Here is a 27260-nt window from a genome sequence, read left to right on the forward strand (position 1 = left end):
GCAAAAGTTATTAGTAAAACAAAATAGACCTTGTATATGAAAAAGCAATCTAAAGTGATCTATATCTATCTATACATATATATTCTATATAAATAAATATATATAAATATATATTTATAAAGTAGGGCTATTACTTACTTTTAAATATACTTACCATTTTGAAATGAAATGATTCGTACTTGTAAAGCGCACTTATACTCATGAGTGTCTTGGCGCTATACGCATACCGCTGTGGAACCCTTCCTGGCTTTTCCCTGTGAAATGCCCACTCCTGGGCACCCCCAAGGTGAAGCCAGGCATCCCAGCGCCGTTGGGGCCGTTGTGGAGATTAAGCAAGCTATTGCCCAGATTCGCAGCGTGGGACCCATGGTTAGAATAGGCACTGAGGCGAGAATGATCAAATCCGAAGAAATTGAGCCCGAGACCCACCGAGGCCTGAATTGAATCCTGGTCCCGGGCCAGACCTCTGCATCAGGGTCTGCCGCTCTAACCATTGAGCCACACTTCTCCACTTCTCCATTTTGTTGTAAAGGCCTGTGTGGTAAAGTTATATTTGAGGAAAAGACCTGTGTGGTTAAGGTATTGTATGTTAAAGGGTGCGTGGTAAAGAGATGTGTGGTAGATGCATGCGTTGGGGCGTCATTTCACCTTTAGTGAAGGCGTGGGTCAGGGGTCAGACATATCTCTGCACTAGATGAACTTCGTGATAGCGGCGATCTCACTTGTGATGATAGTGAGTCACAAAGTCATGGTCAGTTGTCCACAAAGATGGGAAGTCACGTTGAGAGAGCGACGGGGCTTCTGAGTGCCGTAAGATATGGTCTTGCTGCCGAAGAATACAGAGAGTTTGTTGCAGAGTTCTTGTGAAAGGGTGATGCTGCTGGGAGCGGTTGCTATTTTGCCGCGCTTGAGGGTTGTGGGGGCGTCAGCTGCCGAAACACCCAGCAATACCAGGGACTGTTCGTGAGCAGTACTGTTTAATATAGTGCACAGAGGAGTTCCCATATCACGCTTGGATGTGGATGGTGCTGTTTAAGTATGTGAACTCAGGAGTTCTCTCGTCACCCCATGGCTCTCAATGGTGCTGTTTAAGTATGTGAACTCGGGAGTTCTCTCGTCACCCCATGGCTCTCAATGGTGCTGTTTAAGTATGTGAACTCAGGAGTTCACTCGTCACCTCATGGCTCTGAATGGTGCTGTTTAAGTATGTGAACTCAGGAGTTCTCTCGTCACCTCATGTCTCTCAATGGTGCTGTTTAAGTATGTGAACTCAGGAGTTCACTCGTCACCTCATGGCTCTGAATGGTGCTGTTTAAGTATGTGAACTCGGGAGTTCTCTCGTCACCCCATGGCTCTCAATGGTGCTGTTTAAGTATGTGAAGTCGGGAGTTCTCTCGTCACCTCATGGCTCTCAATGGTGCTGTTTAAGTATGTGAACTCAGGAGTTCACTCGTCACCTCATGGCTCTGAATGGTGCTGTTTAAGTATGTGAACTCAGGAGTTCTCTCGTCACCTCATGTCTCTCAATGGTGCTGTTTAAGTATGTGAACTCAGGAGTTCACTCGTCACCTCATGGCTCTGAATGGTGCTGTTTAAGTATGTGAACTCAGGAGTTCTCTCGTCACCTCATGTCTCTCAATGGTGCTGTTTAAGTATGTGAACTCAGGAGTTCTCTCGTCACCCCATGGCTCTCAATGGTGCTGTTTAAGTATGTGAACTCAGGAGTTCACTCGTCACCTCATGGCTCTGAATGGTGCTGTTTAAGTATGTGAACTCGGGAGTTCTCTCGTCACCCCATGGCTCTCAATGGTGCTGTTTAAGTATGTGAACTCGGGAGTTCTCTTGTCACCTCATGGCTCTCAATGGTGCTGTTTAAGTATGTGAACTCAGGAGTTCACTCGTCACCTCATGGCTCTGAATGGTGCTGTTTAAGTATGTGAACTCGGGAGTTCTCTCGTCACCTCATGGCTCTCAATGGTGCTGTTTAAGTATGTGAACTCAGGAGTTCTCTTGTCACCCCATGTCTCTGAATGGTGCTGTTTAAGTATGTGAACTCAGGAGTTCTCTCGTCACCCCATGTCTCTGAATGGTGCTGTTTAAGTATGTGAACTCAGGAGTTCACTCGTCACCTCATGTCTCTGAATGGTGCTGTTTAAGTATGTGAACTCAGGAGTTCACTCGTCATCTCATGTCTCTCAATGGTGCTGTTTAAGTATGTGAACTCAGGAGTTCACTCGTCACCTCATGGCTCTGAATGGTGCTGTTTAAGTATGTGAACTCGGGAGTTCTCTCGTCACCCCATGGCTCTCAATGGTGCTGTTTAAGTATGTGAACTCGGGAGTTCTCTCGTCACCTCATGGCTCTCAATCGTGCTGTTTAAGTATGTGAACTCAGGAGTTCACTCGTCACCTCATGGCTCTGAATGGTGCTGTTTAAGTATGTGAACTTAGGAGTTCTCTCGTCACCTCATGTCTCTCAATGGTGCTGTTTAAGTATGTGAACTCAGGAGTTCACTCGTCACCTCATGGCTCTGAATGGTGCTGTTTAAGTATGTGAACTCAGGAGTTCTCTCGTCACCTCATGTCTCTCAATGGTGCTGTTTAAGTATGTGAACTCAGGAGTTCTCTCGTCACCCCATGGCTCTCAATGGTGCTGTTTAAGTATGTGAACTCAGGAGTTCACTCGTCACCTCATGGCTCTGAATGGTGCTGTTTAAGTATGTGAACTCGGGAGTTCTCTCGTCACCCCATGGCTCTCAATGGTGCTGTTTAAGTATGTGAACTCGGGAGTTCTCTCGTCACCTCATGGCTCTCAATGGTGCTGTTTAAGTATGTGAACTCAGGAGTTCACTCGTCACCTCATGGCTCTGAATGGTGCTGTTTAAGTATGTGAACTCTGGAGTTCTCTCGTCACCTCATGGCTCTCAATGGTGCTGTTTAAGTATGTGAACTCAGGAGTTCTCTCGTCACCCCATGTCTCTGAATGGTGCTGTTTAAGTATGTGAACTCAGGAGTTCTCTCGTCACCCCATGTCTCTGAATGGTGCTGTTTAAGTATGTGAACTCAGGAGTTCACTCGTCACCTCATGTCTCTGAATGGTGCTGTTTAAGTATGTGAACTCAGGAGTTCACTCGTCACCTCATGTCTCTGAATGGTGCTGTTTAAGTATGTGAACTCAGGAGTTCACTCGTCACCTCATGGCTCTGAATGGTGCTGTTTAAGTATGTGAACTCAGGAGTTCTCTTGTCACCCCATGTCTCTGAATGGTGCTGTTTAAGTATGTGAACTCAGGAGTTCTCTCGTCACCCCATGTCTCTGAATGGTGCTGTTTAAGTATGTGAACTCAGGAGTTCTCTCGTCACCCCATGTCTCTGAATGGTGCTGTTTAAGTATGTGAACTCAGGAGTTCACTCGTCACCTCATGTCTCTGAATGGTGCTGTTTAAGTATGTGAACTCAGGAGTTCACTCGTCACCTCATGGCTCTGAATGGTGCTGTTTAAGTATGTGAACTCAGGAGTTCACTCGTCACCTCATGGCTCTGAATGGTGCTGTTTAAGTATGTGAACTCAGGAGTTCTCTTGTCACCCCATGTCTCTGAATGGTGCTGTTTAAGTATGTGAACTCAGGAGTTCTCTCGTCACCCCATGGCTCTGAATGGTGCTGTTTAAGTATGTTAACTCGGGAGTTCTCTTGTCACCTCATGGCTCTCAATGGTGCTGTTTAAGTATGTGAACTCAGGAGTTCTCTCGTCACCTCATGGCTCTCAATGGTGCTGTTTAAGTATGTGAACTCAGGAGTTCTCTCGTCACCCCATGGCTCTGAATGGTGCTGTTTAAGTATGTGAACTCAGGAGTTCACTCGTCACCTCATGGCTCTGAATGGTGCTGTTTAAGTATGTGAACTCAGGAGTTCTCTCGTCACCTCATGTCTCTCAATGGTGCTGTTTAAGTATGTGAACTCAGGAGTTCACTCGTCACCTCATGGCTCTGAATGGTGCTGTTTAAGTATGTGAACTCAGGAGTTCTCTCGTCACCTCATGTCTCTCAATGGTGCTGTTTAAGTATGTGAACTCAGGAGTTCTCTCGTCACCCCATGGCTCTCAATGGTGCTGTTTAAGTATGTGAACTCAGGAGTTCACTCGTCACCTCATGGCTCTGAATGGTGCTGTTTAAGTATGTGAACTCGGGAGTTCTCTCGTCACCCCATGGCTCTCAATGGTGCTGTTTAAGTATGTGAACTCGGGAGTTCTCTCGTCACCTCATGGCTCTCAATGGTGCTGTTTAAGTATGTGAACTCAGGAGTTCACTCGTCACCTCATGGCTCTGAATGGTGCTGTTTAAGTATGTGGACTCGGGAGTTCTCTCGTCACCTCATGGCTCTCAATGGTGCTGTTTAAGTATGTGAACTCAGGAGTTCTCTCGTCACCCCATGTCTCTGAATGGTGCTGTTTAAGTATGTGAACTCAGGAGTTCTCTCGTCACCCCATGTCTCTGAATGGTGCTGTTTAAGTATGTGAACTCAGGAGTTCACTCGTCACCTCATGTCTCTGAATGGTGCTGTTTAAGTATGTGAACTCAGGAGTTCACTCGTCACCTCATGTCTCTGAATGGTGCTGTTTAAGTATGTGAACTCAGGAGTTCACTCGTCACCTCATGGCTCTGAATGGTGCTGTTTAAGTATGTGAACTCAGGAGTTCTCTTGTCACCCCATGTCTCTGAATGGTGCTGTTTAAGTATGTGAACTCAGGAGTTCTCTCGTCACCCCATGTCTCTGAATGGTGCTGTTTAAGTATGTGAACTCAGGAGTTCTCTCGTCACCCCATGTCTCTGAATGGTGCTGTTTAAGTATGTGAACTCAGGAGTTCACTCGTCACCTCATGTCTCTGAATGGTGCTGTTTAAGTATGTGAACTCAGGAGTTCACTCGTCACCTCATGTCTCTGAATGGTGCTGTTTAAGTATGTGAACTCAGGAGTTCACTCGTCACCTCATGGCTCTGAATGGTGCTGTTTAAGTATGTGAACTCAGGAGTTCTCTTGTCACCCCATGTCTCTGAATGGTGCTGTTTAAGTATGTGAACTCAGGAGTTCTCTTGTCACCCCATGTCTCTGAATGGTGCTGTTTAAGTATGTGAACTCGGGAGTTCTCTCGTCACCCCATGGCTCTGAATGGTGCTGTTTAAGTATGTTAACTCGGGAGTTCTCTTGTCACCTCATGGCTCTCAATGGTGCTGTTTAAGTATGTGAACTCAGGAGTTCTCTCGTCACCTCATGGCTCTCAATGGTGCTGTTTAAGTATGTGAACTCAGGAGTTCTCTCGTCACCCCATGGCTCTGAATGGTGCTGTTTAAGTATGTGAACTCAGGAGTTCTCTCGTCACCCCATGGATCTGAATGGTGCTGTTAAAGTATGTGAACCTAGGAGTTCTCACATTACCCACTGGCCGGCTAGCAGTCCCTTCTCTGTCTGCTTTCAGTGTTGATAGTCTTAGTGCCTTGATGCCCTCGGGTGACTGTCTGTGCTTGACGATTAAATGGATATCTATAAGTATTCCCGACTAGGACATGTGCTTTCCTCTGTTTCCTCTACTGGTTCACACTGACCCTTGCACATTTCATCTCTGTGTAAGCTGCCCCTCCCCTCTGAGCCTTTTTCCAGACCTCCTGCGGTGACTCACGTGTGTTTGGTGTATGTTTTCTTCTTCTCACAGGGAGCACACCCCCCCAGGAGCACCAGAGGCTTGACGCGCCCCCACCATGGGTAACGTGTCTGTTAAGAATGACACCCCGTACACTTACACCTTCTGCTTCACCTACGCTGGCAGTGACTCCGTTATTCAGGTGAGTGTCTCACTTGAGATCTGGGCTTTTTCTACCTTTGCTTTTTTATGTTTCTTTGAATATTCACAAATGTAAGCACTATTGAGCTTGTTAAATACGTGAAAGTGCGCAAAAGGGACTGTCATGGATGGGTTTAACATCCCTCAGGTGACGGGCACTCCCTCCATAAATCAGCCTGGAGTAGGGAGTGGTATTGCATAAAGTAATCACAGTGAGGCAGGTAAGTGTGAGATAAACTGGTTTAATGACTGTCTGTCGCCACAGCTTCCAGGGACACTCAACAACCGTCCCTTCCAGTTCAAACCATGACATTCGATCTCAGTAGCTGTGACATACTGGGTTTTGATAGGAACAGTAATACAAAGGGAGATGCATGCTTTAACAAGACTGCTACAACATCTCCTTTCATAAAACAAAAGCTAAACAAAAAGAGAAATGAAAAACAAAAGAGAAAAAACAAGTAAAGCAATAATAAGCAGTTGACTACAAAGTAGTAATAACTTATAGATCTAAACATTTAGGTGGAACAGTTCTCCTTACACTCTTCTGAGGAGTGACATACTCCAATGACAACTTAGAGGGATGAACAGATTGCAAACAACCTTGTTGGACCTTAGGAGGGTGAGCAGATTTCAAATGACATTGTTGAGCCTGAGCTGGATCACCACCAGACTCTAGACCCAATTGCAACAGAACCGTCCTAGGAAGTTTATAGATTCTTGATAGGTTCTACCAACTCCTCTCATTGACTCTTACAGCAAAGCGTGAAGTTGCATCTACTTTAATAGGAGGACCATATTTAAACAGACCTTTTGCCACATTGACAGGAGATTTAATCCTCACCCAATCTCCTACGTGAATGCTAGACTTAAATCCACCTAGGTCAGGTAGAGCAGATCGGGCTGGAGTCTTAATTATATTTTTTGAATTTGCAGACACGGACCATGAACCCCATTTCTTCATCCAAGCCGGGCACATATGAAAATAAGTCTCCCTACCTCGGAGCAATACAAAGGGGCTAGAACCCATGAGAGGACTGGGAGTAGTACGATGCATCCACAACATACTCTGAACTGCTTCCTTGATGTCAATCTTAGAGGAAACAACCCACTGGACACACTCCACTAAGATGCGATTAGTGTGCTCATATGAAGCTATAAATGACAAACGGAGACACACCGAGAAGCTTGCCCCCAAATGTCGACACCGCCTGACCTTATTCTGCTGCTGGAACGGATGTTGTCATAGATGAACCCGTGAGCCAGTTTCAAACCTCGGCCCGTGCAGTGAGTCGCCCACCCGCTGCGTGAATGCAGGATCCCGGAGGCACACAGAGACACAGCGCAGTACACACGACACTGGGGCATGGGTGAGTCACGCACTGTCTGACAACCCTGTGGCACACTGAAAACAAGCGACTGTCAAGCTGAGTGTACTGTGGACACTGTCGTCTATTGAAGCAGAGGGCGGTGCACAACATGGATTCCGCTGGTTGGGATGCTCTTGCCCCAGTGTTCCTATCCTGAGTGTCTGTTCCAGTCGTGTGCAGCGCCTCACACTGTGATCCTGGAAATCGGGGGTTCCCACCCCTACAGCATAGATCCGTAACTGTGCCTCCAGCTGGGTGACCTATCAGGTGGAAGGGACTGCCCTCGAACTAGCGCCTCACTGCAGCTAAAGCGCCACTCCCGCTACCGGATATCAGTGGGCTCTACTGAGGACTGACTGGGGCACAGTGGCTGTTGTACTAAAAAGGCGACGGTAACACTCATTAATCCTGCAGAGTACTACACAGCGCCCTATCCACTTCAAGGTGCTCACAGGTGCTTTCCTTCTGGGCTGGTGGTGTCAACTCGCAGGACAATGGGGAAGCCGGAGAAGCAACAGTCCAAACTACCATTCGAACCGAAAAGGCACACTAAAGGTGCGACGGCGCACTCAGACACTTATTAATATGAATATGCTACTTACCAGTATGCATCTGTTCTTGGCATGTAGGGCTGCTAACATTCATATCTAGTGCATAGATCGCCGCCTAGTGTTGGGTCCGGATGATTGCACATTGTTGTCCTGGAAGAGTCTTCAAAGTATCACGAGATAGGTGGCTCCTCCCCTGGACTACAGTGCGCATGGGCATCGACTCCATCCCTAGATTGTTTTTAGCCGTTGTGATAGAGATGGAGTGAAATAGTGTAAATGATGTCCATGCTAATGATTGAATGCAAGAAGTATCTGCAGCCGCTACGGGCACCGGGGAGGAGGGTGGGCGATATGAATGTTAGCAGCCCTACATGCCAAGAACAGATGCATACTGGTAAGTAGCATATTCAGTTCGAGGCATGTGGGCTGCTAAATTCATATCTAGTGCATAGAATACATAGCAGTCCCTCCATTAACGGCGGTTGCCCGTGCCAGCTGCAGAGGTCTGAAAAAGTGTTTTGAGAACAGCCTGTCCTACAGCTGCTTGCTGCTTGGAATGCACATCGATACAGTAATGTTTGGTAAACGTGTGCGGTGTAGACCATGTGGCTGCTCTACAAATGTCTTCCAAAGGAATGTTCCCTAGGAAAGCCATGGAGGCCCCCAACTTGCGTGTGGAGTGCGCTCTCGGGGGGATTGTTAAAGTACGTTTAGCTTTTTAATAACAAATCTGAATGCACTTAACAATCCATCTGGCTATTCCTGCTTTGGAAATAGGGTTGCCTTTGTGCGGTGCTGAGAAGGCAACAAAAAGTTGCCGTGTTTTCCGAAAGTGTTGTGTTCTGTCAATGTAGTACATCAACGCCCTTTTTACGTCTAATGTATGGAGCATTCTTTCCGCTACTGTTTGTGGGTTTTGAAAGAATGCGGGCAGGTCAATAGTTTGGTTGATATGAAACTGTGACACCACCTTTGGAAGGAATTTGGGGTTAGTGCGGAGTACTACCCTGTTTGAATGAATCTGTATGAATGGCTCCTGTATTGTGAGCGCTTGCAGCTCACTAACACGCCTGAGCGAGGTAATAGCAATGAGAAAAGCCACTTTCCATGTCAGGAACTGAATCTCGCATGAGTGTAGTGGCTCAAAAGGTGGGCCCATCAGTCTGGTGAGGACCACGTTGAGGTTCCACACTGGAGCTGGTGGTGTTCTTGGAGGGATGACTCGTTTCAGTCCCTCCAGGAAGGCTTTAATGGCAGGCACCCTGAAAACTGAGAGATGCTGCCTGTTCTGGAGATAAGCCGCTATGGCGGATAAGTGTATCCGAATGGAAGCGTAAGCCAGATTGCATTTGTAAAGATGTAACAAATAACAGATGATGTTGGGAATGGATGCATCTAGCGGGTCAATGTGATGTTCCGTACAGTAAATGACAAACCGCTTCCACTTAGCTGCATAGCTCAGAGTTGTGCTCCTGAGGCGGAAAGCCGGGAGCGAGGCATCTTTTTTTAAAACTTTGAGTGTCACAGATTGAATTGTGTTTTAAACTTTAAACTGTCACAGAATACTTGTGTAGTTTTTAAAATTTCACTCACTTGTTGCTAGCAAGCAGTCACAGCGTAGCAGCGCTCCCTCGCGCCCTCGCCACGAGCGGAGGCCACGCCCCCTGCTTAGGCCACGCCCCCAAGCCACTTAGGCCACGCCCCCAAGCCGACCACTACAAAGGCGTCGATTTTGGGCGCCAGGCAGATTTCAGAGTTGTGCTCCTGAGGCGGAAAGCCGGGAGCGAGGCATCTTTTTTTAAAACTTTGAGTGTCACAGATTGAATTGTGTTTTAAACTTTAAACTGTCACAGAATACTTGTGTAGTTTTTAAAATTTCACTCACTTGTTGCTAGCAAGCAGTCACAGCGTAGCAGCGCTCCCTCGCCACGAGCGGAGGCCACGCCCCCTGCTTAGGCCACGCCCCCAAGCCACTTAGGCCACGCCCCCAAGCCGACCACTACAAAGGCGTCGATTTTGGGCGCCAGGCAGATTTCAGAGTTGTGCTCTAGAGGCGGAAAGCCGGGAGCGAGGCATCTTTTTTTAAAACTTTGAGTGTCACAGATTGAATTGTGTTTTTAACTTTAAACTGTCACAGAATACTTGTGTAGTTTTTAAAATTTCACTCACTTGTTGCTAGCAAGCAGTCACAGCGTAGCAGCGCTCCCTCGCCACGAGCGGAGGCCACGCCCCCTGCTTAGGCCACGTCCCCAAGCCGACTCCTCCCCCACCTGCAACGGTACAAATTATGTGCATATCTCGGTCGCGCAGCGGGCGAGCGCAGCGGGCACGCCGTTTGCGCGCCGAGGGCGCGCCTAAGGCAAGCCCGTCTGCGCCCGTCCGCGACCAGAATGCGGCCGGGGCCGGACACGCTGACGGTGAGAGCGCTCAAATAGATAGAATTGTCTGGTCGAGGGATAACCTATGGTCTCTCAATACTTTGGCGGAAACCTGTGCACACAGCATCGATCTTGGGTCCTCCACTCTCCCTTATACCTGTAGGACATGTGGGCTACAACTAGGCATACCGGCCAGTACAAAGGCTGGAGGATCTACTAAATCCAAGCCACCAATCAGTAAAAACCTTAGCGCGGGACTTGTGAACTGTAGATCCCTTGCAAAGCACGCAGATGATATATGGCTGCTGTTGGAAGGTCACCAATGGGACATATTGTTTCTAACAGAAACCTGGCTTAACGATGATAACATGACTGCCATTGCACTGGCTATCCCCTCTGGATATAAAATTTGTTTCTCCAATCGACTAGGTGATAAAAGAGGGGGGGGGGAGTGGCAGTTATATTTAAAGAACAGCTCACACTCACCTCCTCCGCCCCCATATACACCCAGGGTCTAGAGGGACTACACTTCTGCTTCCAGGTGGGATCTCAGCTATCCCTAGCAGGACTAGTTATCTACAGGCCTCCGGGAGGGAAAGAATCCAACCTCACTACTCTGATGGATATGATCATACAAAGCTCCCTCCTTCACCCTCAGTTTCTTGTTGTCGGAGACTTCAACGTTCACATGGACAGGGCAGATTGTCCTTCAGCAGATTTACTGAGATCTACATTGATCTCAGCTAACCTCAGACTCGTTAATAAGGCCCCCACACACAGAGCGGGCCACACGCTTGACCTAATAATAACCAACATTCCAAACGTGTCGGCAAATATACCGCTACCTCTAATTTGGTCAGATCATTTTCTGATACCATTCCTAATCAAAATAACAGTTGATAAACCGGCGCCAAGCAAGTGCTCTTTTATGAAAAGACAATGGAGCAAACTAGTCCCCGATATCATGGGTCCAGTTCTTGCCCAGAACCCGCCGACCCTCACCTCCAATGTGGAGACGGATGCCCGACTACTCAATGACTGGATTGGCAATATGGTAACATATATTGCTCCGGCGACGGCCGCTACATCTAAACGAGACTCTCCATATGCTCCCTGGTTCTCTCAGGAGCTTAGACTACAAAAATCAGATTGCAAAAAACTGGAGCGCTTATGGAGGAAAAACTACGAACCTCTATAGAAGACTTACTATAAGGAAGCATCCAAAAAATTGCATAGAGCTATTAGAAAAGCAAAAAAACTGTTCTATGCGAACTCTATTCAGCAAGCTGAACACCCAAGTAGGGAAACTTTCAAAATAATACAGTCTTTCTTTAAACCTATGAGTGTTGAGAGGGATGTCCTCCCATCGGTCTCATTCTGTAATAGCATCTCTGACTTCTTTGACTCTAAAATAAAGAAAGTCTATGAGTCCTTTGGCCCAGAGAAGATCACAGAAAAAAACGATCTAGCTGGCACTACATCGGACCGCGCTATCTTGACACAATTTGCTCCGATAGACCTGAGTACAGTTAAGCTAGAACTCAGCCGATGCAAATCGGGCTCGCCGGACGACCCATGCCCTCCCAAACTTTGGAGTCGCATAGCCGACTTCGTGGCCCCCACTATTCAGCATATATGGAATTCATCCATCTCTTCGGGGATATTCCCGAATATCTGGAAACATGCTACTCTACTCCCCTTAAAGAAAAAACCAAATGGGGACCCCAAGGACCTCAACAATCTTCGCCCGATCTCCCTCCTGGCAGCACCAGGCAAAATGCTTGAGAAAATTATCCAGCGCCAATTGAATCAATTTATTGAGCAAAACAAAATATTACACGAGACACAATCAGGCTTTAGACCCGGCTTTAGCACTGAAACAGCACTAATTGAGGTGGCCGAGTCAGTGAGGTGGTCGATGGATTCGGGAGACTCAGCTATATTGGTGCTCCTGGATCTGTCGGCCGCCTTTGATACGGTCGACCACAATATTCTGCTGCTGCGACTGGCGAAGCTAGGCATCCAGAGCCAGGCTTTGGAGTGGATACAATCATACCTGACTCAAAGGACTCAGAAGGTGGCTCTAAAGAATGTCTCCTCTTCTCCAAAAACCCTCAGCTGTGGTGTCCCCCAGGGTTCGGCCTTGAGCCCACTCCTATTTAATGTTTACCTTGCTCCACTCTTCACGCTAATTGCCAACTGGGGGATCAAGGCAATTTCATACGCCGATGACACCCAGCTGGTGTTCCCATATTCAGAGGTGTCAGAAACATCCTTTCTGAGTCTGAAGGGGTGCCTACAAGACGTGGCCTGCTGGATGAACACCAATAAACTAAAACTCAATGCCAGCAAGACAGAGGTGATCTTTTTCGGAAAAAGCCCCCCTCCACCATCTGAACTATGGTGGCCGGCAGAGATGGGACACGCCCCCTCGCCCAGCCACTCAGCAAGAAATCTTGGAGTCCGGTGGGACGACAAGCTGTCATTTGCTTCACACATCCAGCAAGTGGCAGGTTGCTGCATGAGCAAATTGAGAAATCTCCGCAAGATTCTCCGATTTTTACCAACTAGCTGCCGAAAAACTGTAATCCATGCCACAGTTACTTCAAGGCTGGATTACGCTAATGGCTTGTATCTGGGCTTACCAAAGTATCTTATACGACAACTCCAAATGGTCCAAAATGCGGCTGCGAGACTTTTAATGAGGATTCCTTACAAACACTCTATCTCTCCGCATCTCCTTTCCCTTCACTGTTTACCAGTGGCAAGCAGAATAAAATTTAAAGCACTCACCCTGGCTTTTAGATCTCTGTTCGGCAACTGCCCAAATTACCTGAAAGCTAGACTACCAAGATACACCCAAGCCCGGTCCCTTAGATCCAACAACAGTGTACGCATTACAGCCCCTAGAGCAAAAAGAGCCAGGTTAGGTGGTCGCACCTTCTCGGCCAATGTGGCGGCACTATGGAACTCGCTACCCCCTGCTCTCCAACAGGCTCCATCCGAAGCATGTTTCAAGAGATTACTGAAAACCTGGCTGTTTGCCCAACCACGCTAGGCACCACGTTAGACTCCAGCTCTCTACCTAAACGGGCACAACACTGTTGCTATAGCGCCGGGACACCTCCTTGTGAGGTAGCTGTTCGCGCTTTATAAAACTCTGTATTATTATTATAGCAAGCTCGGGTAGTGGGCTTCCTTGCCTCTCTGATGATGTCCATGCATTCAGGAGGCAGGTTGAGGTAGCCAAACTCTAAGACCTCAGGAGCCAGATCGCCAGATTGAGCTGTTGCGGATCTGGATGCTGAATGTCGCCATGGTTCTGCGTCAAGAGCCTGGGTGTGAGATGCAGCCTTTGATGCGGTACCACGGAAAGTTCTAGAAACGTGGTGTACCATGGTTGGTGTGCCCACGTTGGAGCAACCAGGATGAGCGACATCGAGTGTTGCTTTAGCTTTCTTGCCACCAGCGGAATGAGAGGTGCTGGGGGAAAAGCGTACGCAAATCTGCCTGACCAGTTCATCCATATCGCATTGCCTTGCGATAGTGGGTGAGGGAACCTGGCGGCAAAGCTTTGGCATTTTGCGTTTTCCTGTGTGGCAAACAGGTCTATCTCCGGATGACCCCACTGCTGGAAGTACGGGCGGAGTACCGATGGATGTATCTCCCACTCGTGCATTTGATGGCTGTACCTGCTGAGCAGATCCGCCATCTGGTTGTCCTTGCCCGGGAGGTGTTCCGCCATGAGGAAGATGTTCCTCTGAATGGCCCACTTCCACATGCTCTGAGCCAGATGAGACAGCTGTGGAGAGTGCGTACCCCCCTGCTTTTGGATGTAGTACATGGCTGTCATGTTGTCCGTCCGGACCAACACGACTTTGTTGCACAGATGTACTTTGAAGGCTTTGAGCGCCATGAAGATTGCCATCAGTTCCAGATAGTTGATGTGCATCTTCTGTTGCTGCGTTGACCACAGTCCCTGCACCGTGTAGTGGAGCACATGAGCTCCCCATCCCTGGAGAGAGGCGTCCGTCGTCATGATGACTTGCGGCACAGGCTCTTGGAACGGTCGGCCCTTGCAAAGGTTGTGTGGAGTACACCAATGCAGAGAGTTGTATGCCCAACCGGTCACCAACACTAGGTCTGTCAGTTGTCCTTGAGCCTGTGTCCACTGATTCGCCAAGCATTCTTGGAGCGGACGCATATGCAACCTTGCGTGCGGGACTATGAAGATGCAGGAGGCCATCATGCCTATCAACTGCATGAACAATCTTGCTGGTAGTGAGTGTTGCGGTCTGAACCTTTGGATGAGCGACTGAATGTTGTCGATCCTCACCGGGTTCGGCTGAGCCATAGCAGTCAGGGTATTTATTGTCGCGCCCAGATACTGCCGCACATGGGCTGGCTGAAGGTGCGACTTGGGGTAGTTTAGTGAGAACCCCAGACTGTGAAGGAGGTGAATGGTGTGGGCCATGTCTGCGGCGCACTGCCGTTCCGACGTTGCTTGAACGAGCCAGTCGTCTAGGTAAGGGTAGACATGTATGTTCTGTCTCCTGAGGTGCGCCGCAACTGTCGCCAGACACTTTGTGAACACTCTGGGGGCAGTGGTCACTCCGAAGGGTAGCACTTTGAACTGATAATGCCTGTTTTGGATGGTGAACCTGAGGTATTTTCTGTGGGAGGGGTGGAGTGGAATGTGAAAATAAGCATCCTTGAGGTCCAAGGTTGCTAGGAAGTCCCCTTGGTTTAGCAGGGGAAGAATCTGCTGCAGTGTTAGCATGTGAAAGTGTTCCGACAGTATATACAGGTTGAGGGGGCGTAAATCCAGAATGGGTCTGAGGGATCCGTCCTTTTTTGGGATAAGGAAGTACAGGGAATAGACCCCTGCACCTTCCTCCTCCACCGGCAGGAGCTCGATTGCGCCTTTTTGCAGCATCACCACAACTTCCTGCTGCAATAAGTGCAAGTGCTCTGCCGACATAGGACGGTGTCTTGGGGGAATGTTGGGTGGAGTGGATGTCAACTCCAAACAATAACCGTACTGGATAAGTTTCCTCACCCACCTGTCTGTGGTGATGGACGTCCAGACTGGCAGGAACTGCTGGAGTCTCCCCCCGACAGGTGTTGGATGGTCGGGGGGCAGTGACAGAGAGTCAATGTTTGTTGGTGGCAGAGGAACGGGAGTTGTTGTTTCCTCTGCCTCTGCCCTCGGCACTATTTCCTCTGTAACCCCCTCTACCCTGCTTGGGGTACGAGGATTGTGCGCCACCTTTCGTGAATTGTGTCTGTTGAGCCAAGTGTCCTCTGGTAACACCGCGGGTACCTGAGCGACGAAAAGTGCTCCCCCTGAATTGTTGAGACTGAAGCGCCCCCATGGACTTAGCTGTCTCATTGTCTTTTTTAATTTTCTCGAGGGTGGTGTCAACGTCCGGGCCAAACAGTCTGTCTGGATTAACGGGCTGGTTGAGTATAGTTGTTTGAATGTCAGGTTTAAAACCTGATATGCGAAGCCATGCTTGGCGCCTTAACATGACGCTAGTGTTAATCGCCCTCGCCGCTGTATCTGCCACGTCAAGCGCACACTTTATTGCAGCGTTTGAAATGAGCTTTCCGTCCTGTATGAGCATCTCGGCTGCCTCCTTAAACTCATCTGGGAGGTGTTGAAGGAGCTGTTCTAGGGTGTCGTAATGCGCCCTATCATATCGTGCCAACAGTGCCTGTGTGTTTGATATGCGCCAGATATTGGCCGCTTGCGCAGCCACCCTTTTCCCAGATGCCTCAAGCACTTTCGACTCTTTGTCTGGGGGAGGAGCTTCACCCGTTGTCTGGGAGTTCGCCCTTTTGCGGGCATTTGCGACAACCAAAGAGTCCAGAGGCAACTGTCCCCGAATATATGCAGGGTCCCCAGGTGCCGGTCTGTATTTCTTTTCGTTAAGTGGGTTCACCACTCTCGCCCTGGTAGGTTCCTTAAAGATCTCTGGGGCATGCTTAAGGACACTTTTAGCATAGTAAGGGCCAGATGTAGGTAAAACTTATTTACCGATTCTTAATTACCGAATTTTACCGATTCGGTAATTAAGAATCGGTAAATAAGAAGTGGGGGTATGTAGGAACATCCAGATGTTCCATTTACCGAATCGTTAAGAATCGGTATTTACCGATTCGGTAAATACCGACCGGTAATGCTCCATTCATTCCTATGGGCTTTGAAGCCCATAGGAATGAATGGGGCATTACTGGTCGGTATTTACCGATCGGTAAATACCGATTTTTGGCAAGGGTGCAGGGGGTGTCACTTTGACACCCTCTAGCACCCCCAAAAAAGGTTCGGGGGCCATATGGCAGGCATACCTGCCCTAAGGGCAGGTCTGCCTGTCATATGGCACAGGTGTGCATGCACACATGTGCATGCACACCTGAATCGGTATTTCACCATCAAATTGAATTTGATGGTAAAATACCGATTTCTTAGGCCTTGTGGGACTCAGAAGAGTCCCACCTACATATCAATTTTACCGATTCTGTAAAAATACCGGTCGGTAAATTTACCGACCGGTATATTTACAGATTCGGTAAAATTACCGATTTGCCCAGTTTACCTGCCCCTACATCTCGGTAGCCAAATACCGGTCGGTAACGGCCGAATTCGGCCGTTACCGACCGGTATTTGGCTACCTACATCTGGCCCTAAGTGTTTTAACCGTCTTTTCTGAGGCAGAGAAAGTGTCAAACAGAAAATCTTCCACCGGGTCAGCATGCATGTCCACATCATGATTTGCAGCTGCCCGCTCAATTAAGGCATTGAATGCCGCTGAATCCTCAGTTGGGGATGTCCGTGCACCAAAACCCTGTGGGTCTTGTACCACCTGATGGGCTCCCTGGTCGCCAGTGTCCACCCATGAGTCCTGTTGCTCATCAGGGTCATTGTTACCCGGGAAATTGAACTGGTCATCCTGGTCATTGTCCTCTCCCCCTGACTGGTTGGGGGAAGGTGATGGGCTCCTCCTTGGTGGAGGCTGAATAGGTTCAACAAGGGCAGGAAGGTCCTGTGCCTGCCTCTTCTTCTTCAGTGGAATGACATAGGATTCCAATGGTTGGGAAGTGATCTTTCTTTTATAGAGTGTCAATTTTCCCGTTTCTGCGTCGATATAATGCTCAGATTGTTCGTCTGAAGCTTGATGTCGATCCGATTGGCCGCCTAGCGTCGAAGGTTCCTAAGTGTCACTGGTCCTCGGCACCGAACGGGGTGCAAAGGCCTTCGGTGCCACCTTCGGCGGCAGAGTGTAGAGGAGCTTCGTGGAAGTCTTCGCAGGTGCGTCAACCAATTTCGGAGCCCACGGGGTGTGAGCCGTCGACGGCAAAGTCTTCTCCCGAATCCGTTTGAGGGAGTCAGTGACTTGCTTTGTGAAGGAAGCCGAGGGGTTCGTAATAGATGACCTATGTCCGTCACCATCGGAGGACCTCGGCGTCGACGAGGTGTCCGTGCGTACTCGGGCCTCCGACGCATCTTCGACCCCAATGGTCCGGGCCTCCGTCCTGGGCTTAGGCGCCGATGCCGTCGCTTTAGATCCGGCTTCTTTGTGCCGTTGCGTAGGGCCGCCGGACTTCGGCTCGGGCCCTTTGTCGACTGCGATTCGACCGGGCGTTTGCCTGTGGGCGCCGCAGTCGCGTCCGAAGGAGTTTCGACAGTCTTAGTGGACTTTGGTGTAGTAACCGTGCTCGACACGTGTTGGACGACCTTCTTTGAGGACGGGTCCTTGGCCACCTTCGGTAGCGGTGCCGGCTCGACAGCCTTCTTCGGCCTCGGAGCCCCGGAGGGCGACGGAGTCGATGACGTAGCAGGCTTTTTCGGTTTCGATGGTACGTCGGCCATCTTTGGTGTCGTCGCATCCGAAGGTTTCGGTTTCGATATGTGCAATGGCGGCTCCGCTGGTGTGTCCGCGGCCGGGCCAGAAGGCGGGGCCGGGGATATCGGTGCAGGGTCGTGGGTAAGGCCGAGTGGCGATCCCGTGACCTGTGACTGAGTCATGTAACTTTCGGGGCATAGCTCTTCCTCTGAGCTATCTTCCGCGGCCCCATAAACTTCTTCGTCGTCCCCTACCTCCTCGACGTATTCAAGGTCCTGGCCCTCGACGGGTTCTCCGGGATCGGCCTCGACCTCCGTCGATGGTGGTGAAATCTGCAGACGATGGCTTGGGCCGTCTGCCTCGGGGGTCGTCGAAGATGTCGTCGGGCGCCGGAGCTGCTCGCTGGGCCTCGAGGCGCACCGCGCGCCGAAGCTTGAGCGTTTTCTTCGACCTGAACTTTGAGCAGGCCATACAGTTGTCCTCGTTGTGGTCCGGCGAGAGGCATTTGTTACAGACTGGATGCACGTCGATGTGGGGGTACTTGGATCCACACACGGGGCAGAACTTGAACGGACTTCGTTCCATGGTAAGATCGTCGTGGTCTTGCTGCGACGACAGGCCCTCGATGTCCGAAGAGTTACTCGACTCCGCAGAAATTCGACTCGAATAGTCGGATGAAGACCGAGACCGAACGCGAACAATACCGACGAGGTAACGAAGGCCTTTTGGCCTTAAAGAAGTATGTTTTTCGATTCCGACAAGGAGACGCCGAAATCACATCCGAACCCAATGGCGGAAAAAAACAATCTGGGGATTGAGTCGATGCCCATGCGCACTGTAGTCCAGGGGAGGAGCCACCTATCTCGTGATACTTCGAAGACTCTTCCAGGACAACAATGTGCAATCATCCGGACCCAACACTAGGCGGCGATCTATGCACTAGATATGAATTTAGCAGCCCACATGCCTCAAACTTATTATTATTATTATTGGCATTTGTAGAGCGCACTGTAACCCTGCGGGCATCCTGGCGCTAAGTGATAAACCGGAACAGAGACTGGCAGCTCTGCAAGAAAAGGCATCCCTGACAGATTATACCCTAGGGAAGATCCAGGTCTTAATTTTTTTGCGGAACAACAGCAGGCTTTGTGTTCTCCTGATTTCTAGAGGGAGACCATTCCAAAGGCGAGCTGCTGCCACACTAAAGGCTCTTCCTCCCAGGGTCACCTTCTTTACCCTGGGGACTCTAGCAAGATTGGTAGAAGAGGAGCGATGGGTCTGGGTAGGCTTGTACCACGGAAACTTATCCTGGAGTGGCTTAGGGGCTGTCCATGAAGTGCTCTAAACACAATACACAGTGATTTGAACCGAATCCTTTGAGCTACTGGGAGCCAATGTAGCTCCGCCAGTGCTTGTGTTGCTGATGATCGACGAGTTCGGGAGAGTGCTAACTTAGCTGCTGCCGCCTGGATACTCAGCAATCTGGCAATCAGGTATCCCGCAGATTCCAGAAGCAGGGCATTACAGTAGTTCAGGCGGCTGAGGATGATACTCCTGACTACCGTTGATCTTGCCTGTACAGGTAGCAGTGGCAGCACCTTCCGAACACCTCGAATTAAAGTAAAGCAGCTTCCCACCAGTTTGTTAAAGTGGGTCTCCAGGTTTAGATTTTCATTCAAACTGACCCCCAGATTGCTCATCGTGTTCACTGGTGTCTGTGTGCCATCTGATGTTAGAGGCCAGAAGTCTTCTGGCAGACTTTGAGTGATCCCCCCACGTTGCACTGTAGGATCTCCGTTTTCCCGCTGTTAAACTGGAGCGAGCTTTCCTTCAACCATTTCGCCATTTCATGCATACAAGCATGAAAACAGTCCAGTGAGTCCGCCTGAGCACCATCCAGGGATATCAAAAGCTGTGTGTCATCAGCATAATTAATCACGCTGACATTGTGCGCTTTGATGATTCCCAGCAAGGGTTGCATATAAGCATTAAACAAAATGGGACGGATGACAAACCCTGCGGAACCCCATGTAGGACTTTCACAAATTCCGACAGCTGTCCAACACCACCACCAGGGCTGATTCTGTCCCATGACCCGGTCTAAAACCAAACTGTTCCTCCCCCAGTATGTTGTTTGTCTCCAAGAAGTGGGACAGGGTCCTACTGACCAGACGTTCCACAATCTTAATCGGGTAGGGCAGGAGGGAAATTGGTCAGTAGATCTCATGACAACATGGATCAAGGGTAGGTTTTTTCAGGAGTGGCTTAATAACAGCCTGCTTCCAATTGACCGGCACAATACCTCTATTGAGGGACTGGCAGCATAGCGGTCATAAGATGGGAAAGATCTCTACCCCAAATTCCTTCATTAGCTTGTGGGGCAGAGGATCTAATGGAGAGCCAGAGGAAATTCCTAGGACCAGCACCCTCTTCATTTACCCTTCATGCCCCTTCTTTCTGAGCTAACAGGGTGGATTGAGGTAGAAATTCCTCTATTTTATTCATTTTATCTTGGAAGAAGAGCACCAATCCATCGCACAGCTCCTGGGAAGGTTTGATTTTACTGTTGGTGCAATCAGGATTGGTCATGCCTCTCACTATCCTAAAGATGTCTCTAGATTTGTTGGAGCTTTTTAGTATAGTAGATGCAAAGTGCTCTGCTTTGGCAGTGGTTATTTATTTTTTATATTTTATTATTGTGAGCCTTCAGCTTATTCTATCTTTTTCCAAATATTCTCTCCTCCACTGTCTTTCGGACATTTTACACGAGAGCTTGAGATTCCTCAAGTTTTCTGTGTACCATGGTGCTGACAGCCTGCCTCTTTTCCAAATGACTTTCAGTGGAACAAGCTGATCCAGTTTCCTAGTTAAATGTTCATTAAAGATGGTGTAGTTCTCTGTAACCTGCTTCTCGGGGTTAAACAGAGCCTCTGTATGAAACAGGGAGCCACCCGCTTTTGCCTTTCTCACAAGCCCTTTCCAGTCTCGGCCGAGGAACGTCCTTACTTGTCTATCCACAGGCCTCATTTTATTCAGGCTTTGGACACTAAAGGTAATTAAGTGGTGATCCGTCAACCCCACCAGCAGGATTTCCCCCATGACAATAAGGTCTTCCTCTGCGAAGGTCAGATATAAAATATGACCATCTCTGTGTGTCGGTTCGGTCACCCATTGCTTCAGGCTCAGATTGGCACAGGACGGAGGGATGTTATAAAAAGCTGTATCCATTTTTCCTTTGGCCAACAGATTGAAGTCCCCCAGGACTATTAATCTAGTGTGTGTAAGTGCCATATTATTAATTACATTGATCAGTTCCTGTTGTTGATGTGCATTAATTACCCCCGGTGGTCTATAGCGGATCATGCCAGATAAGGAGTGACCTGACTCATTCTTAATCGAGAAACCTAGAAACTCTGCACAAGAGACTTCATCTATGTCCAGTATGGTAATATTCAGCTCTTCCTTGAAGATAATTCCCATTCCACCTCCCCTACCCCTGGACCTAGGTCTGTGCTGGACCTTATATCCCACTGGGCAAGCCTATTCCAGCTCTAGCTCCATCCCTGCCGCAGTCCATGTTTCTGTCAGAAACAGAGCGTCAAGGTTATTGGTCTCTATCAATAACTGTATCTAGGTTGAGTGCCTGGGAAGTGATCTAACATTGAGCTTGACACTGAACTTGACAACGAAACGGCGGCGACCAATGGCATTGAGCGCATGCTGCAGGCCATACAGCAGAGTCTGCAAGACATAAATGGGAAATTGGACACCATCACACAACGAGTCGACAACATGGCGGCTAACTTGGACAAGCATGGGGAACGTCTCGTCGAGGCCGAAAATAGAATCACCGCAGTGGAAGATGAATCCCATGCCACGACCCAAAAATGCTCGGAAATGGAGAAACTCTTGGATGTTAATAAAAATAAAGCGGAGGATTTAGAAGCGAGATCCCGCCGCAATAACATCCGAATTGCGGGCGTTCCAGAATCCACCAACACAGGGAGGATGTAAACATACGTGGAGGAAATGATGCGCAACATATTTGGTGCGAAGCACTTTTCGACGGTTCTACTAGTCTAGCGTGCGCATCGACCCCTAGCTCCAAGGTCGAAACCTGGCGCAACTCGTCGTCGCCCGTATTCTTAATTACAGAGACCGTGATGCCGTTTTGAGGATGGCTCGAGAGAAACGGGACATAAATTATCAGGGTAACGCGCTGGAGTTTTACCCAAACTTCACTGTGACGGTCCAACTTGCACGCAAAGAGTACAACCCGGCTAAAAAGAAGCTGCCTGAACTGGGAATAGAATACGCTATGCTCTACCCCGCTCGGCTGAAAGTGACACATGACGGCTGCTCCACGATCCTCCAAACACCAAAAGCAGCGCAGGACTTTCTAAAGAAAATCAGCCACAAACGCAGAGAACAGAAACGCGATGGGCAGAACCAGGATTCGGAATGAACATTGTCCAGCGGGGTAGGAAGCACAATGTCCCAGATTTCAAAGAATGGTAAGGCATGTAGGCGAAATGTTGTTAAAAAGTGAACTATTGACACTCTCAAGCAGCAATACAGGCCCAAAATCTTGGGGACATTCAGAGTTTTACTCCAAATTGACACTGATGACCCTCTGTGCTGCCAAGAGTGCACTAGATCGAACCTGTATGTTTAGCTACTGTCATTAAGGTCGTGCATGGCGGTGTTACCTACACAGGATGGGAAACCCTTTGCATTACGCTCACTGCATTGATTCTGACTGTGATAACTGCGGTGGTGGTTCTGTGTGGATAAACTAATCTGGTGCACATAATGAGCTACGATTGTTGACTGTGTTATACATAGGCAGCAGGGGAACAGTAGGAGTGTCCTGCAGGGCACTGTATTGTGCGTGCTATATGTATTCAATAAAGGGTGTTATAGCTCCACACTTGGCTGCACCTCCAAATCTCGCGCCACTAGGCACAGAGATATCTGTGTGGGGATATGAGAAAAATTGAGTAATTGTGTATTGTATACATCGGGTATGGACATCTGGCAATCTTACTGCTAACCGTTACACTTAGGCCACGTTTAGTCTGCATAACTAATGAATACCTGGCCACATCCACTATGTTGGAGGCAGATGTGTGCACCTGGTGGACCCCTCAAGCGGGTGCTCCCCACCTAATGTTTGGGCCTGATGTTTCTTTTTGTAGGAATATGTCTTTTGCATAGTTGGGATACTGAAGTGGGTGGGGGGTGAGGGGACGATGTTGGGATTTGTTCTACAGACCAATGCACTTGAGAAACATCGCTGAAATCCAGAGTAACATCGTAATGTGTAACGCTATTACTTCTTTTCATTGTGTATAAGGCCTGGAATCGCTAGATATCCAGGACTCCAGCGTGCACTACAGTAAAGAAGTTTTTCAGTCAAACGTTTTCAGAATAACATTTATCAATGATATGCCAAAGAATTATTCATTGCAATACATATGCTTTTTATACGATCATTGAAATTAAAAAAAACATTATATCATGTACATATACTTCATAATACAATAAATTCTTAGAAAAACCCAATGCATTTCGGGGTCCAAGCCCCTTCGTCAGGGGTTTGCTGTAATAAAGAAGAAAAAGGAAACTTAGTAACTAGGGATGCCGTGGGGGTTATAGGGCTGTTAGGAGTGAAAAATAGAGAGTCTTACCATGATCTAAGGGTCGTTTGAAGGAATTTGCTGAGTATTCCTTTGTTTTCTGGTCAATCTAAAAAATCAGTTATAACCAAAATCTTCTTAGGTTCATTTCATTTAAACCGGAGTTATGTAAACTCTAGTGTTGAGAAAGTGTTTTACCTGTATCGTGATTGCAGGAAATCTACAAAAAATATGCACATATAAGTATTTCATACATCACGTCTTCGCGTGATATAAACAATAAAAAGATTATATATGGGCACCTTAACAAGTACTTAATGCTCACCAATGGGTCTTTATTTGCTGCCAATATGATTGTGAATCTAAAAAAAGGAAAGCATACGCTATATGTACTGCTTCGAAAGTTAACAAATTGTTACCGTAACGAACCTAGATTCTAATGATGATGAAATCATTACCTGCGAGCCTTATCGCTGTTACCAACGGTCTCGCTTAAGAATGCTCCGTCTCGGTGGTTGAAAAAATAAATAAAAAACGGGGAAAACCGCGTTTATATATGCGGTTCACACTCGGGTATTTTATAGTTTCATTTGTGCTCTTTCCGGTTGCCAAAAATGCTTGCGCCGTGTACGTTGTTCCAGCCTAGTTTGCGATACCGAACTTTGAACGTTATTATCGTAGTCCCTTTTCTCGCGTGTGAATGGAAGGTGTTAAAATAGAAGAAGGACGATTAGATATGTAGTAAGCGGCCGCCATTATTAAAGAGTATGTTTTCTTAGCTCATATTCAGTACTAGCTTCTTCAGGCATAAAGTTATTGAATTTGTGGCACCAAAAGGCGGATGCGTAATTCAAAGATTCCCTAGTTAACCACAAATAGTCTTAAAATAAGATAAAACATATTAAGTGAAAATCGCCACAATCTTTGAAATGTCGGTGAGTCCAAAACATGAGCAAACTTAAAACAGAAAAATTGAAAATGCACTTGTTTGTGAATTATCGTTGTCACACGCTACATTGCTCAATTCAAAACGATGCATCATATACACGGTGAACAATCAATTACATTCTTGAAGACTGCACCTGGAAAGATGGCATCATATATTATAAACGATATATTGATGATATTTTCGTAATTTGGAAGAAACCAGTCGTAGAACTAGAACAAAACATCAGAGGTTTGAATCTTGTAGATCCCAGGATACAGTTCACAAGTCAGATGAGTTCAACATCACTACCATTCTTAGACGTCTTGGTTGAAATATCTGGGAACGAAATTCAAACTAGATTGTACAAAAAACCCACGGACAAAAACACGGCCCTAAACTATGGAAGTTTCCATCCAATGAATTTGATTAATAACCTTCCAATTTCTCAATTCATGAGAATTAAAAGGATGTCATCTGATGAAGCCCAATGTAAAGAAACCCTTGAATTCCAAAAGCAACGGTATCTGGATAGAGGCTACCCTAGAAAACTATTGGAGGCACAAATAGACAAGGTTAAGGCAATACCCAGAAGTGAACTACTGGAGAAAAAAGACAAAACGGTGAATAAAAGGATGGTCTTCGTATCAAAGTACTCGACAGCGTCAAGAGACAGAAAAAGAATAATACAAAAGCGATGGGAGATCATACAAGCTGAAAAAGACTTTGGAATGTTGTTTACCCATAAGCCACTATTCGCATTCAAGAGGGCACGTAATCTCAAAGAACTCCTCAGTAAACCTACTGAAAGCGATGAAACAAATCCGCATACAATAATTCATAAAGGGACCACGAGATGCCATAACTGTAAAAACTGTAATAATGTCATAACAGGAGAGGTATTGCTCCACCCACGAACAGGAGAAAAGATACTTCTTAGGCATTCAGCTAATTGCAATGCTGAGCATGTCGTGTATTCAATCAAATGTCCATGTGGACTATTGTATTGAGGTACTGGGTTTTTCAGAACCGGTACTGATCCCGTAACCCAGCGGTGCCAGGGTACACCCAAGGACCTCGAGTTCTCCTGATTCGGACCACAGAAACTCAGAGTCTTCTAGGTGAAGTCAAAGATCGGTTTATTGGCTGCAACCAAGGTAACAAGTGTCCTAGAAGTACTACACACGGAAGTATGTTCTCAGGAGACTGCCTCTAATCACGAAGTCAGGCTTCTCTTCTTATACAAAATAATAAGCTTCAGGCAAACATTCCTAGATTTTCAGGATACTATTCACATATTTCGACCACAAATAAGTAACAGAGTTATGATGACAAGCTCACGTTTCGTTTGTCTAATACATAATAAATTACTCGGCAAGGTCCGGTATTTCAATCAGATATCGGTGTTTCCCCAATAAAATGAGCACGTCCTCATCATAAAACAAGTAGGAAAAGAAGGAGCGGGGCCAGGTGTGGGCAAGATTCGGCAGGGTGAATGTGTGATGAAAGGGTTTTATGGCCGGGTGCGCCTAGATGCTATCTTGACCGGCCACTGGGAGAGGAACTGACCGAACGTGTTGGCCTGGGGCGATGGTTTCAACCTGCCCAGGTCACGAAAAAGTCAATCAAGGAGTGCTTGTCCTTACGACATTGGATTAAGCCTATGTGAAGGGCAACATACAAAATGGCTGCCGTATACAAAATGGAAGCCAAGGGTTCAGGGTACAAGTGACGATTTCGAGGTGAAAGCAACCTTCGAATGCGACGAAAATGCGTGTGCATAATGTACTCGCCATTCTCGGTCTTTTGATACTAAATTCGTCGTGATACGATGAAGTTTTATTCTTGTGTACGAATGGTTACACAAGTTTGGATTTCCAGTACTACAAACCCTCCTTTTGCCCTTACATAGGCAACTTAACCTATTCTCATGCTAATCTGAGTCCAGGTCGATATTCCTAAAGTCATTGAGATGTTGCTGTAACATCATCCTACTTAGCTCGTCTCTTGATACAGGTTTCCTTACACATGATGAGACACAAAGGCCACATATTGCAGGAGCACACTGCACACACAGACAGAACAGGAAAAGGATGGCTAAGACCATCCCAATGACCATCAGGATTTTCCATCCCCAGCTGGATATCAGTTCCCAGAACCACCCCATTAATGACCAATCTCCTTTATCCACATGAATAGATTCGGAAATCTTATGCAGTTTGGAGATGGCTTGGTACACTGTTGGAGCGGTATCTGGGATAAAAATGCAGCAGCTAGATTGGATCAATCTGCATACCCCACCTCGGTCTGCAAGTATGACGTCTAAAGCAACCCTGTTCTGAAGGGTCATAAGACGATCCAACTGGAGCTCAGCAGTCAGGTTACTAAGGGCACCAGCAGTTTCAATCACGGTAGACTCAACTACCCTTGTCAATTGCCTTATGTTCCTGCTGTTCACCATGGGTCCCCAGAACGGCAGAAAACCTCTTGCAAAGTCCCCAAATTCTTGACCTGCAGTGTCTTCTTTACTCAAGACACCTCTAACTACCCTTGTCCTGTGGTAATCCGCCGCTGCTCTGTAGGCGGGAGGTAACAGGAACGAAACAAAACATGAGCCCGAGAAGTCAGGGGGCAACCATGTATAGGCTCTATCATGACAGATGAAATAAGTACCCTTAGCGGCTAAAAACGCAGGGGAAGTCTGAGACCCAAAA

The 27260-nt window shown here is 47.7% G+C and overlaps 2 long non-coding RNA genes across 2 annotated transcripts in view; one reads left to right on the plus strand and one right to left on the minus strand.

Moving 5' to 3' along the window:
* The window catches only part of LOC144819176 (uncharacterized), a 704861-nt gene that overhangs the window by 540745 nt on the left and 136856 nt on the right, over positions 1-27260 (minus strand). The gene's annotated exons all lie outside the window — the stretch shown is intronic.
* LOC144819175 (uncharacterized) overlaps positions 1-27260 on the plus strand; it is a 104190-nt gene that overhangs the window by 33277 nt on the left and 43653 nt on the right. The window contains exon 2 of the long non-coding RNA XR_013607223.1: positions 5708-5837. This is a non-coding gene — a long non-coding RNA (uncharacterized LOC144819175). The remainder of the gene's footprint in view (positions 1-5707; positions 5838-27260) is intronic.

The sequence above is a fragment of the Lissotriton helveticus genome, chromosome 2_1 (genome assembly GCF_964261635.1).
Source record: "Lissotriton helveticus chromosome 2_1, aLisHel1.1, whole genome shotgun sequence".
NCBI lineage: Eukaryota > Metazoa > Chordata > Amphibia > Caudata > Salamandridae > Lissotriton > Lissotriton helveticus.